This window comes from Acomys minous, assembly GCF_964271855.1.
Source record: "Acomys minous genome assembly, chromosome: 16".
In the NCBI taxonomy this organism is placed as follows: domain Eukaryota; kingdom Metazoa; phylum Chordata; class Mammalia; order Rodentia; family Muridae; genus Acomys; species Acomys minous.
Window position 1 is genome coordinate 76649143 of NC_140498.1, and position 11865 is coordinate 76661007.

General features: G+C 45.5%; 1 long non-coding RNA gene across 1 annotated transcript; it reads right to left on the bottom strand.

The window, feature by feature from the left end:
• Positions 1 to 11210: 11210 nt before the first annotated feature.
• On the bottom strand, positions 11211 to 11794 carry LOC311586522. The gene is made up of 2 exons (XR_014775557.1): positions 11659 to 11794; positions 11211 to 11333 (listed from the first exon to the last, which is right to left on the bottom strand). It is a non-coding gene; the product is annotated as an uncharacterized lncRNA (long non-coding RNA).
• Between the last annotated feature and the right edge of the window lie 71 nt (positions 11795 to 11865).

Consider the following 11865-nt stretch of genomic DNA (forward strand, 5'->3'; position numbering starts at 1 on the left):
GAAATTTATTTTGTCTGCTAATTGGTCCTCCCAGACTCAGAGGTACTAAGCTGCCCACCAAAGGGCCTTTTTCTTTATATTAATGTAATACCTTTCTCTAGAGAGGGCTTTTGCAAATAGCAATGAACTATTCATTGAAGGTATTTTTGCAGAATTTGAAAGTTGAAAATTGTAAAAAAATAAAATAAAATAAAATAAATGCATTAGAATCTAGCCAGGCAGGGTGGTATGCACTCTTGTAATCTCAGCACTCAGGGAAGTAGAGGCAGGTGGATCTCTGTGAGTTTGAGGCCACCCTGATCTACAAAGAGAGTCCAGGACAGCCAAGGGTACATGCAGAAAGCTTATTTCAAAAAAGGAAGAAGAAGAAGAAGAAGAAGAAGAAGAAGAAGAAGAAGAAGAAGAAGAGGAAGAGGAAGAGGAAGAGGAAGAGGAAGAAGAAGGAGGAGGAGGAGGAGGAGGAGGAGGAGGAAGAAGAAGAATCTTAAGTAATTGTTGTATTGTTGTCCAGGAAGAACTTATACCTAGATGATACTCCAATTCTGATCTGACCAACCAAGAGCTCAGGTTGCAAGGAGGTTCATAAAAGGTGTGTTGAGGACAATAGATAGAACTGATTCAGAATCAGGGCTTGGAAGGCATCTCGTCAGCCAAGTCCTTGCTGTGCAAGCATGAGGCCCTGAGTTCCATGTCCAAAGAGATGTGGGTGTGGGAGGGTATGTTTATAATTACAAAGCTGGGGAGTCAGGGCCTGCCATGTCAGTAAGGCTCACGAGAAAGTGAAATATGCTGCTTCAAAAATCAAGGTGTGGAGGTGACTGAAGATAGATACTACCGAGTGACCTCTGTCCTCCATGGGTTCTCCATGTGAATACACGTACACGCATACATACAGAGAGAGACAGAGGCAGAGAGGTAGAAAATAGATGGAGAGTCTAATCCATATGGGCAAATTGTTCCACAGTTAGGACCAATCAAGAAAACACACAGATCCAGACACAGTAGCACACGCCTTTAGTCCCAGCACTTGGGAGGCAGAGGCAGGTAGATCGCTGTGAGTTTGAGGCCAGCCTGGTCTACAAAGTGAGTACAGGACAGCCAAGGCTAACACAGAGAGACCTTGTATCAAAAAAACAAACAAAAAAAAGAAAGAAAGAAAGAAAGAAAGAAAGAAAGAAAAAAGAAAGAAAAGAAAACACACAGGCATTTGTTCTATGTAGAGAAAAAGTTCCTGATTTTCTGTTGGCCCCTTCAATCAATCAATCAATCAATCAATCAATCTTTCCAAGACTATCTATCTATCTATCTATCTATCTATCTATCTATCTATCATCTATCCATCTACATTACCTATATCTATATTACTATTTCTCTGTCTTTCTGTCATCTTAGTTGACTCTGTTGGTTCACAGTGAACTCACCCTAAATGAATCCTGGGGCTATGATTACACCCTATTGAGAGCTGTTCTCACTACTTGTATCTCCTCCAGGAAACTGAATTTTTTACCCAGCACATGCAACCTGGAGCCCATAGGCCACATGCATCCTGGAACAGCTATAAATGTGGCTGTAGGGAACAACATCATGTTGCAGTGTCAGAGGGTTGGACCTCTAGTAGAAAGGATGCTTCTGTGTTCACAAGCTTCGACTCCCAGAGCCTCAAAGCAGAGCCCAAATAGGGTAGGAAACCAACCCTTTCTCATTTTATCTGTTTACCATGCGGCCTACTCAACTTTGACTATCAACTTGACGCAGCGTAGGGTCGGCTGAAAGAGGATTTGCCCAGATACGATTGTCCTGTGGGCGTGTTTGTGTCTTGATTATTAATTGAGGTAAAAAAGGCTCACCCCACTGTGAGCGAGGCTGTCTCTGGCTGGGGGGTCCTGCGCTAGATGAGAGAACCAGGTGAGCACGAGCCTGCAACGGAGCCAGCAAGCATGATTCATTCATGGTTTCTGCTTCAAGCTCCTGCTTTACTTCCTACCCCGGCTTCCTGCAGTGATGAACTATGACCTCTAAGTTGAAATGAACCCTTTCCCCCTCTACGTTGCTTTTGGTCAATGTGCCTGTATCACAGCAACAGGAAGGAAACTGGAGCACTGCGCTATTAATAAATTACTAAGGGCATTCTTTCTGAAGATCTCAGGGCCTAGAACATCTATTTGTTGCAATGGGTTCTCATCTATGCTGCACAATGTCTGCCTGAGCTATGGCCAGCTTTGTCTCTTTCCACTTCCTTTTGTCTCCTAGAGTGTCTTTCCTTCCCTTCTCCCAAGAAGCATTAATAATCTTCTCGTCTTGGAGATTCCTCCTTAAAACACATCCCTGGTAGGCATAAGCAACGGCCATGTTGGTATGAGACTTGATATCAACTGTGCCAGATCAATGGGACAGATAAGGAAGAATGACAATACCAGAAATAGGGGTTGGAGAGAGAGAGACATCATTAATTAATTGTCTTGCATGTCCCAGAGCTGAAGAGCTCAGCTCTGACCCCTTCTTACCAAATGATGGGAGCTTTGGTGGTTATTTGTGGGCAATGGAGGTTTTTGAGGAATTGTTTGGGTTTTCGTTTTTTTGAAACAGCATCCCACTAAGTTGACCAAGCAAGCCTTGAACTTGGTCTCCTCCCGCCTCAGCCTCCAGAGAAGCGGGGATGACAAGCCAATGATATCAGGCTTAGGTGGTCACTGGGTGCCCGTATGTATTGTTTTGCTTCTGAACTACATTGAAAACCGAGAAAGAATGGTGTGATGGTTAACTTTCACTGTCAGTTTGGCTGTATCAGTTGCTTTTCTGTTGATGTGACAAAACACCATGGCCAAGGCAACATAGAAAAGCTAATTTGGGCTCCCAGTTCCCGAGGATACAAGATAGTGGGGAGGCATAGCAGCAAGCAGAAAGCAAGGTAGCTAAGAGCTCACACCTCAGTTAAGAGCATGAAGCAGAGTTGGAGAGGGGCACAAAATGGAAATGGTATGAGACTTTCACTCTCAGTACCCAGCCCCTAGTGATGTACTTTCCCCGGCAAGACCATGCTTCCTAAATCTTTCCAAACAGTAGCGCCAAGGGGAGACCAAGTATTCAAATGTTGGAGCTTCCAAGGGACATTTTTATTCAAACCACTACATTGACACACTCCAGAGTCACTTGGGAAGGGAGTCTGGGTGAAAGATTGTTTAGGTCAGATTGGCCTATGGGTACATCTGTGGTGGACTGTCTTGATGGTTAATCGATGCTGGAAGACCCAGCCCAATTTGAGCAGCTCCATTCCCTAGGAGGTGGCCCTAAAATGGTATTATAGTAGAGAAAGCAAGTGAAACACTAAGTGTGCATGCATTCATTTCTCTGCTCTTAACTGTGGATGTGAGGTGACTGCCCAGAGTTCCTGCCTCTGTGACTTTCTCACAGTCATGAATCTTATCATGGAATTATGAACTAACACTTTCAGTCCTAAATTGCCTTTTGTAAGTTTTTGTTTGTTTGTTTGTTTGTTTGTTTGTTTACCATGGCAACAGAAATTAAGCTAGTACAGCTGGGTTCTACTGGTTTTCTCAGTAAAGAACAGCTACAGGAATTTCTTTGGCATTGTAATTCAGAGAAACACAGCACTCAGTATCAAACCATCAGATGGTGTAAGAATTATGTTCAAGATATTTTGAATACATTATTGAGCATTTAAAAAGGTAGGAAAACCCTCAAGGGTAAATTTTCTTTTTAATTTTTGGTTTTTCACATCAGGATTCTAAGAAAACATTGAAGTCAGGTTGCCTTGGGGAAAATGCTGATTCAAAGAATATAGAAGTTTGGAGATTAATATTCAAACCGAAGGGAATAGCTTGGACCTGGAACACATACAAAACAAGAGTGAACCTAAAATTTCAGTGAATAACAGTCTATGCTAAGGATCTCATTGTAAGTAAAAGAGGAGGCCAAGAAGTGAAAGGAAATCAGATATTAACAGCATGTCTCTCAGGTTGTTTATATTACAGCTCTGTAGAGCACGTGGGATATACACCAAAATAGGTATGCTCTTGAACAGAAACAATTCAAAAGTTATTTTCAGGAAGCTGGCTTCGTGCAAATTTTCCTATCTCGGGACAATCAAGAAGCATTCGATTTTACATTTTACTTTAGGGCTGATGATGTAGCTCAGTAGTAGAGGGCTCGCCTAGAATCCCCCAGTGAGAAGCCAGAAGCCTGGATCAGTAGTAGAGCACCTGCCTAGAATCCCGCAGTAAGGAGCTAAAAGTGTGGCACAGTGGTAGAATGCCTACCCAGAATCCAGCAGTGAGGGACAGGAGGCTTGACTGAAGAATAGATTGCTTGCCTAGGATATCCCAGTGAGGAGCTAAGGGCATAGGTCAGTGGTAGATCACCTGCCTAGAATCCTCAAGTAAGGGGCATGGGGTGTGGCTCAGTGGTAGAGCACCTGCCTAGAATCCACCAGTGAGGAGCTAGGGATATGTCTCCATGTTGGAATGCCTGCCTAGAATCTTCTAGAGAAGGTCTAAAATGTTATTCAGCATGGAACATCTGCCTGGCATATATGAGGTCCTAGGTTCATACACACACACACACACAGACACACACAGACACACACACACACACACACACACACATACACACACACAGAGCATGTGTAAATGCCATGACCTTATATTTGATCCCAGGGGTCCACTCTTCTGTGTGCATTCTGTAAATGAGAAAGCCTTGAGAATTTCTCACTCTGTGTGGTGTTTTTGCGTCCATGGCTACTGCTTCGCCCCCTTCTCCCTTCTGAGATGCCTCAGCTTCATCCTTTAACATCTACCTCCAAACAAAACTGCCCCCTTGAGTTTCCATCCTTCCTGCCTCTGACTTCCCTGAACTAGGATCCCAGGCATGTGCCACCATGCCGCCTGGCTGTTGCGAGGTTGCCGGGAATCTCAGTTCGAGCCTTCGTGTTTGTGAGCCCGGTTGGTTCCCCAGCCCTGTTTTGTTCTTATCTGTCCTTGTTCCCCTCTCCTGCTTCCCAGTCAGCCGGCCCTTAGCTAAGTGGTCCTCTTCCTCTCATCCATTTGCAGTCTCTCCACATTTTCCTCACCTTCCATTCTTCCTCCCAGAGGCCTTTCCTGGCTTAGAAGATTGGAAACTATTTTTAAACTGATTCCATTTCTCCCGGAATGGACAAATCCCAGAACCGATGCATTTTTCTGTTCATATAACAGCCTTAAAATTCCTTCTCACTGACTCTCTGTCTCTCTCTGTCTCTCTGTCTCTCTCTGTCTCTCTCTGTCTCTCTGTCTCTCTCTGTCTCTCTGTGTGTGTCTCTCTGTCTCTCTCTGTCTCTCTGTCTCTGTCTCTCTCTCACTCTCTCTCTTTCCCTCCTCTCTTTTTCCCTCCCATCTCAGATGAGCAAACCTAGCAAAAGGAAATAGGTTGTTTGTTGTTGGCTGTTGACTTCCCTTCTTAAACTCCCGATCTGGGATCATCCCATGACGCTCCATAAACTCATTCTGAGAAAATCGCACGCTGTGCGCATCAAGGGCTCACACTAACCGACCACTGTGACTGTTTTTTAGACAAACTCTCCCAACTCCCAGTGCCTTATCCAAAATCTGTATTTCTAAGGTATGTGTCCTATGAATACGCAAAACAAAACAGGACAGTGCATAAAATTTGAATGCAATTTGTCCATCACCCAGATGCTAAAGGGACTTTAAGCAAGGAGTATCCCTCTTGAAGTTCTCCCTCCTTCCGTCACTCCCTCCCTCCCCTCTACCCCATGTGTGTGTGTGTGTGTGTGTGTGTGTGTGTGTGTGTGTGTGTATGTGCGCGAGTGCACACACGCACATAATTGTCAACTTGACCCTCATTCTTCAGGCATCTTTCCTCAGGTACCTTTCTTTTCGGGAGATATTGCCTGCCTTGGCCCAGGCTCACCAATTACACTAGACTGGCTGGCCAGTGAGACCCAGAGTCTAAGCATCTCTGTTTCCCCTATGTTGTGATTACAACAAGTGCTACCAAGCCCCGCTTACTTTCTTTAACATGGCTTCTAAGGACCAAACTGGGGTCTTGTCAAATAAGCACTTCACCAATTGAGCACTTTTCCCCATCCTTGAAGTTAGCTAAAAAGAAGAAGAAAGAAGAAGAAAGAAGAAGAAGAAGAAGAAGAAGAAGAAGAAGAAGAAGAAGAAGAAGAAGAAGAAGAAGCCACATCTACTCCTGCCAAATCCAGATTTCCATGAATCAAAGCACAAACTAACTCATCTCTCCCCTACCTCCCTCCCTTCCCTATAGAGCTTGTCTTACCAATACAGAACGCTCCCAGAAAGGCCAGCAAAACCCCACATTTTCGGTGCACAAACTGACCTCCACCTAATACTAATTATTGCAGAGATGGTTTCTGAAGCCTTTACAAAGGAAAAATGGGCCAGGTCCCAGGCCTCTAACTAGAACTGATTACAGATGCCATCTCCCCAACCTTTCTGTAAGGCTAATGTACCATAGTTTTCGGATAACAAGGTACACTTCCCCACCCACCCACCCAAAAAAAGGGGGAGGAGGATTTAAGGTGTGCCTTATGGTTTGATTATTGTTTTTTACTGTTTTTCTGCTCCAAAAATTGGGTGCGTTTTATGGTCAAGTGCATCTTATAGTCCAAAAATACAGTACTTCAGAATTAAAGGCTTGGCTTCAGCTTCTTCCCAGCCTACTAAGGTGCTGATCTACACTGAGCCCCAAATAGGTTTCAGAGCAACTTTCAGATGAGGCTCTGTAGTGGATGTTTTGGTTTCTTTAAAAACTCAGTTATGTTATGTAAACAGGTTGGATTTGTTGTTGTTTTTGTTGTTGTTGTTGTTGTTTTGGTTTTTTTAATCTGAAGTGTGGGATATGGAGCTGCTTTTGGTTTGTTCACAGCTGATAATTGCCTCCTGTGGCTCAGAGAGACGTGTGGTCTTTGCCAGATGCACTTAGTGGAATTCAGAGGACTCTAAGAGGGACGAATACCAGAGCCCATGGAGAGAATGAGAATGTTTCAAAGGAACCTTCGAGGAGACAGATGGAGAAAGAAGAAGGCAGCTGGCTCTGCTGGACTGCTGGATATCCTGACAACTGAAATCGGTATTTTCCCTAAGAACCCGATGACCCTAAACAGCTGGAAGTAGCTAAATGGGTCTAAGTTCCCTGTTCCTTCTAATCTTCTTTCTCTACTACCAAGGGCTGGTGCGTGGGGGCGGGGAGGATTGGGAGGGAGGCAGAGGCATTAAGAAACCCCAAATAAAACAGAGGCTAAAAACTAGCTCTTACAAGGCTCCTTTGTGTTTTGTTTTGTTTTGTTTTTAATTCTTCTCTCACATGTTACATTCTGACTTCACTTTCCCCTCCCTCCTGGCCTCCCAGTCCCTTCTCCACCCCACCCCACTGACCACTCCTCCATTTCACCTTCAGAAAAGGGGCAGGCCTCCCAGGGATATCAACCAAACGGTGGCATATCAAGTTGCACTAAGACTAGGTAACTCTTTTTATTTTAAAGCTGGATGAGGCAACCCAGTAGAAGGAAAGGGGCCCCCAAAAGCAGGCAAAAGAGTAAGAGTAAGAGATGACAGCCACATTGCCATTGTTAGGAGCCCTACAGAAAACCAAGCCACACAACCGCAACATATAAGCAGACAGCCTACGTCAGACCCGAGCAGGCTCCTTGATTGTTGGTTCAATCTCAGTGAGCCCCTATGATCCCTGCTTAGGTGGTTCTGCGGTTTTTCTTGTCATGTCCTTTGACCCCTCTGGCTCCTACAATCCTTCCTCTCCCCTCTTCTGCAGGATTCCCGGAGCTATACCTAATATTTGCCTATGGGTCTCTGCACCTGTGTCCATCAGTTCCCGGATGAATCCTCACTGATGGCGATGATGCTAGGCTCCTGTCTAACACTATATGGGCTAGGATCTTTTTTCCTTGAAAGCCACCTTGGTTTTGATGGGGGACGTCCCTCAAGACTGGTGAGCAGGAGGCTTGCCCTCCAGTATAATAGTCAGAAGTGGTGTAAGAAGTAAGGGATGTGGTTGCTGGTATTAAGCAGGGACTTGTCACAACCCAGAATCACCTGAGGAGGGCCTCTAGGCTGGGTTGACCTGTGAGCGTGTCTTCAGTGTTAGGATTCTGCTCCAGTCCGCCTAGCAACCTGTGATGTCATTGCCTACCTGCCACTAGGCGTGACCCTACTCAGGATTATAAAAGGACAAACCCACCTCTCTCTCTCCCTCCCTCTCTCTCTCTCCCTCCCTCCCTCCTCTACTCTGTCCCTCTGTCTCTGTCTTTCTGAGGTGCTCCCGCTTCCTTCTCTCCCCATGCTCATTACACGTCTCCATATCAGATCTGTTGCCTGGTATCTTATTTTTATTTTTTATTTTTTTGAGAGAGGGTTTCTCTGTGTAGCCTTGGCCATCTTGGACTCACTTTGTAGACCAGGCTGGCCTCGAACTCACAGTGATCCACCTGCCTCTGCCTCCCGAGTGCTGGGATTAAAGGCGTGCGCCACCACACCCGGCTTCTGGTATCTTATATTTGAATCATTACAATGGTACCAAGACTCAGATTTTATTGCTATTTAAAATTGGTGGTATTTACATTCTGAGGATTGTCTTGATTGCTAATTGTGGTGGAGAGACTCTCCCCAAGTGTGGACTGAGCCCTGCACTGTGTAAGAGCGAAGAGGGTCAGCGGAGAGTAAGCAGCGGGAAGCAAGCAAGGAAACAGACATTTACTGCCTCTGTTCTTGACTGTGGGCGTGATGTTCTGAGTGTCCCACAATAGCCGACCAGAACCTGGAAGACTGAGCCAAAGAAAGCTCCTCCTGTCTCCTCAGCTGCTTTTGGTTAGGGTGTTTTTATCACAGCCACAGAATGAAATTAGGACCAGGCTCTGATCTAATTAGCAGATTAATCCATAATTGACTGGACTGTTGGGAAGTGAAGGGAGCTAAGAGCGAGATGGCCTAGTTGGAGGAGGTAGGGCAATCAGTGTGTAACCTGTGCCCCAGAAGACCTCTGATGCCTGGCTGCTGTGAGGTGACCAGCTTCCTCTCCCACACAGCCTCACGACTATAGCGTTCTTCCTCACCACAGCTCCAAAGTAACGGATCAGGTCAGCCATGGACTCAAATGTCTGAAACCGTGAACAGAAAAATAGCGCTTCTTCCTTGAAGCTGTTTTTCTCGGGTATTTTTTTTTCCATAAGAAAACTAACAGATACAGAATCCTATGAGTGCTAATAATGTCAGGCAAGGTCGCGTTCCCTCTGTGTGTCAGCAATGTCCCATGGCTGGCCTGCAGCTAACAGGCCTCATCACACAGGGCGCTGTGAAGCCACATCCCTCTTGCCACGAATTTATCCCAATGGGCTGATTAAATCTGACCTGCTTACCCTCTTGTTTATATATTTCATGATACTAGACTGCAGGCTTACTAGGCTCGCAGCTTCGTTTATGTTATAAACCTCTTTGTAAATGTCCCTGAAAATCATAGATGAAAAAAAAAAAAAAAGGAAGTATCAGAAGACAAGAGCAAAGCTGGGAGCACGTCTCTGGACACTTCTCCCTGGGTCAACTCTGCTCTGCAATCAGTCCCTTCAAAAGAGAGCTGTTTAATCAAGAGTTATTCCATCCCATTGTCCTTTTTTTCTCCCCTGCCGAACACTGTGTTCAAGTTCAGAGCCCTAGATGCAACTAATCCTGAAAAACTGGTTCACTGTGAGGCCACGCTGGCTGGCAGGATCTGTGGCTGCTTTCCCAGATGCACATTTACTTGCCAGCCCTTCAAACTTTCAGGAGGGCATTCCTAAATGCTTTTGATGTGCATGTTGGGTGAGGGTTTACAAGTTAGGGTGGGTGTGTGGACGTGTGCATGTGGGTGTGGAAGGGCCCTGGCCACATCACTCCTTGAACACCCTCTACCTTCATTTTGTAAGGTGGTTATTATTATTATTATTATTATTATTATTATTATTATTATTATTATTATTATTATCATCATCATCAGTCATCACAGAATGTGTTGGAAGCCTTGTGACATTTTTGAATGAAGTACGCTTCTGTGCTTCTTCCTACCTGCCTACCCCTGTTCTTCCTAAAGACTTTATGTTCCTCTTTTATGTCCCATTTGTCTTTTTTCCCCCCACTCTCTATTCTTCCTCATCACCCTATCTTCATCTCACCATCGACAGATGAGTGTAGATAGTGAAAACATGATACATATGTGATACATGTGGACACTGGGATAGTATACAGCTGCACAGGAAAAGGAAATCAGGAAGTTTGCAAGGAGTTAGATGGATCTGGAAAGCATCACACTCAGCGAGGCGACCCAAACTCAGAAAGAAAAATGCCACATGTTCTTCCTCACATGCAGACCCTAGCTTGTAACTTGACATGCAGCCATGGGGAAAGGGGTGAGTGTGATAGAGCGCACCCGTCCGGCTAAACTGGCTGCCCAATAAGATCCAGGGTCCCTCCATCTCCAGACTCCCACTACTGGAGTCACCCGGATGGATCCCGACATCACCCCCAACTTTTTACATGGAGTCTTGGCCTCTGGACTCAGGTCCTCAGGGTTGCACAGCAAGCATTTTGCTGACTAAGCCATCTCCCCAGTCCTTGGTCCTCCTCTTGAGCAGGATACGAAGCCCAAATTGGGTCTGGAGCACTCAGTCTCCCAGCTCTGAATTTAGGGGTATGAACCACCCACCACGCAAGGGTTGCGGATGTCCCTAAGCTGAGACGGTGCCTTCTTTCTGGGTCAGAAATACAAAGTCTAGTTACTTTTCCCCCGTGTTGACAAACAGTGTTTCTTGTCTCGAAGACAAAGATCACCCATTAGAGTGGGCGTGTCTAATTTGACCTGGAGTATAATTTATGCCATCCCAGAATATCACAAAGATCTGATTCGACGTCTACAAAATAGCAGTCATTGCACAGTGCTCAATATGGAGGTGCCATCGTTGAATGCCACTATAAAATAAAAGAACCGATATTTAAGGTATACTACAAGGTTTTCAGACTCTTTTCATTTTGAGGCTATATCTCTCACTCTGTAGCCCAGGCTGGCCTCCGAACGGAGCTCCTCCTATCTCAGCCTCAGGATTACAGCCAGGCACCAGCACCTGCCAACGGTTTTTGTGTGGCGTCTTGGTTGCTTTAACTCTCGGAAGTCCTAGGAAACAAACGCACCTCTCAAGCTTCAAGTGATTCAATGCGTCTTTTAAGTGGCCGTGAATTTGAAAGCAGCCCTATTGATGGTACGGGAGCATCTGAAGAGCAGGAGCAGCGAGTCACTGGCTCCCACCTGCAGCTCTAGAAACACAAGGAGAAAGATACAAAGCCACGCTGAACCCGGAAGTAGGAAGCTCTCCTGATAATTATTTTCCACTGAGGTTTGCCTGAGTGGTTCTTGTTCTTACTCTCCGCAAAGAGTGACCCCGGAACAATGGAACCCGTTCAGCCAGTGTTCAAAGCTGGCGAATGCTACCACCCACACGGCTAGGCTTCCAGAATAAATAAGCGCTGGAGAGCCACTGCCCCCTCTCCCTTTGTTTTAATAGTAACAAGGCTTTCCACAGGATGGACTCCCATCGATTCGATTATAATGGCAGTGAAGTTCAAGCCACTCCTATTTTACCTGAGGTACTGAGTGCTCACTTCTTTCTACCACTCAAAGCTAGAGAGCAGACACTTAGCAGTTACAACAGCCACAGCAAAAGGCCCCTCAGAATCCTAGAGAGACTGGGCTAATGGCATCCTTGCTGACCAGCGCATCTGGTGGTGTCACTTGCAGAGATTAACCCCTGAGGTCTAAGTGAATTGTGACTTGCCCCGCAGTGCAGTG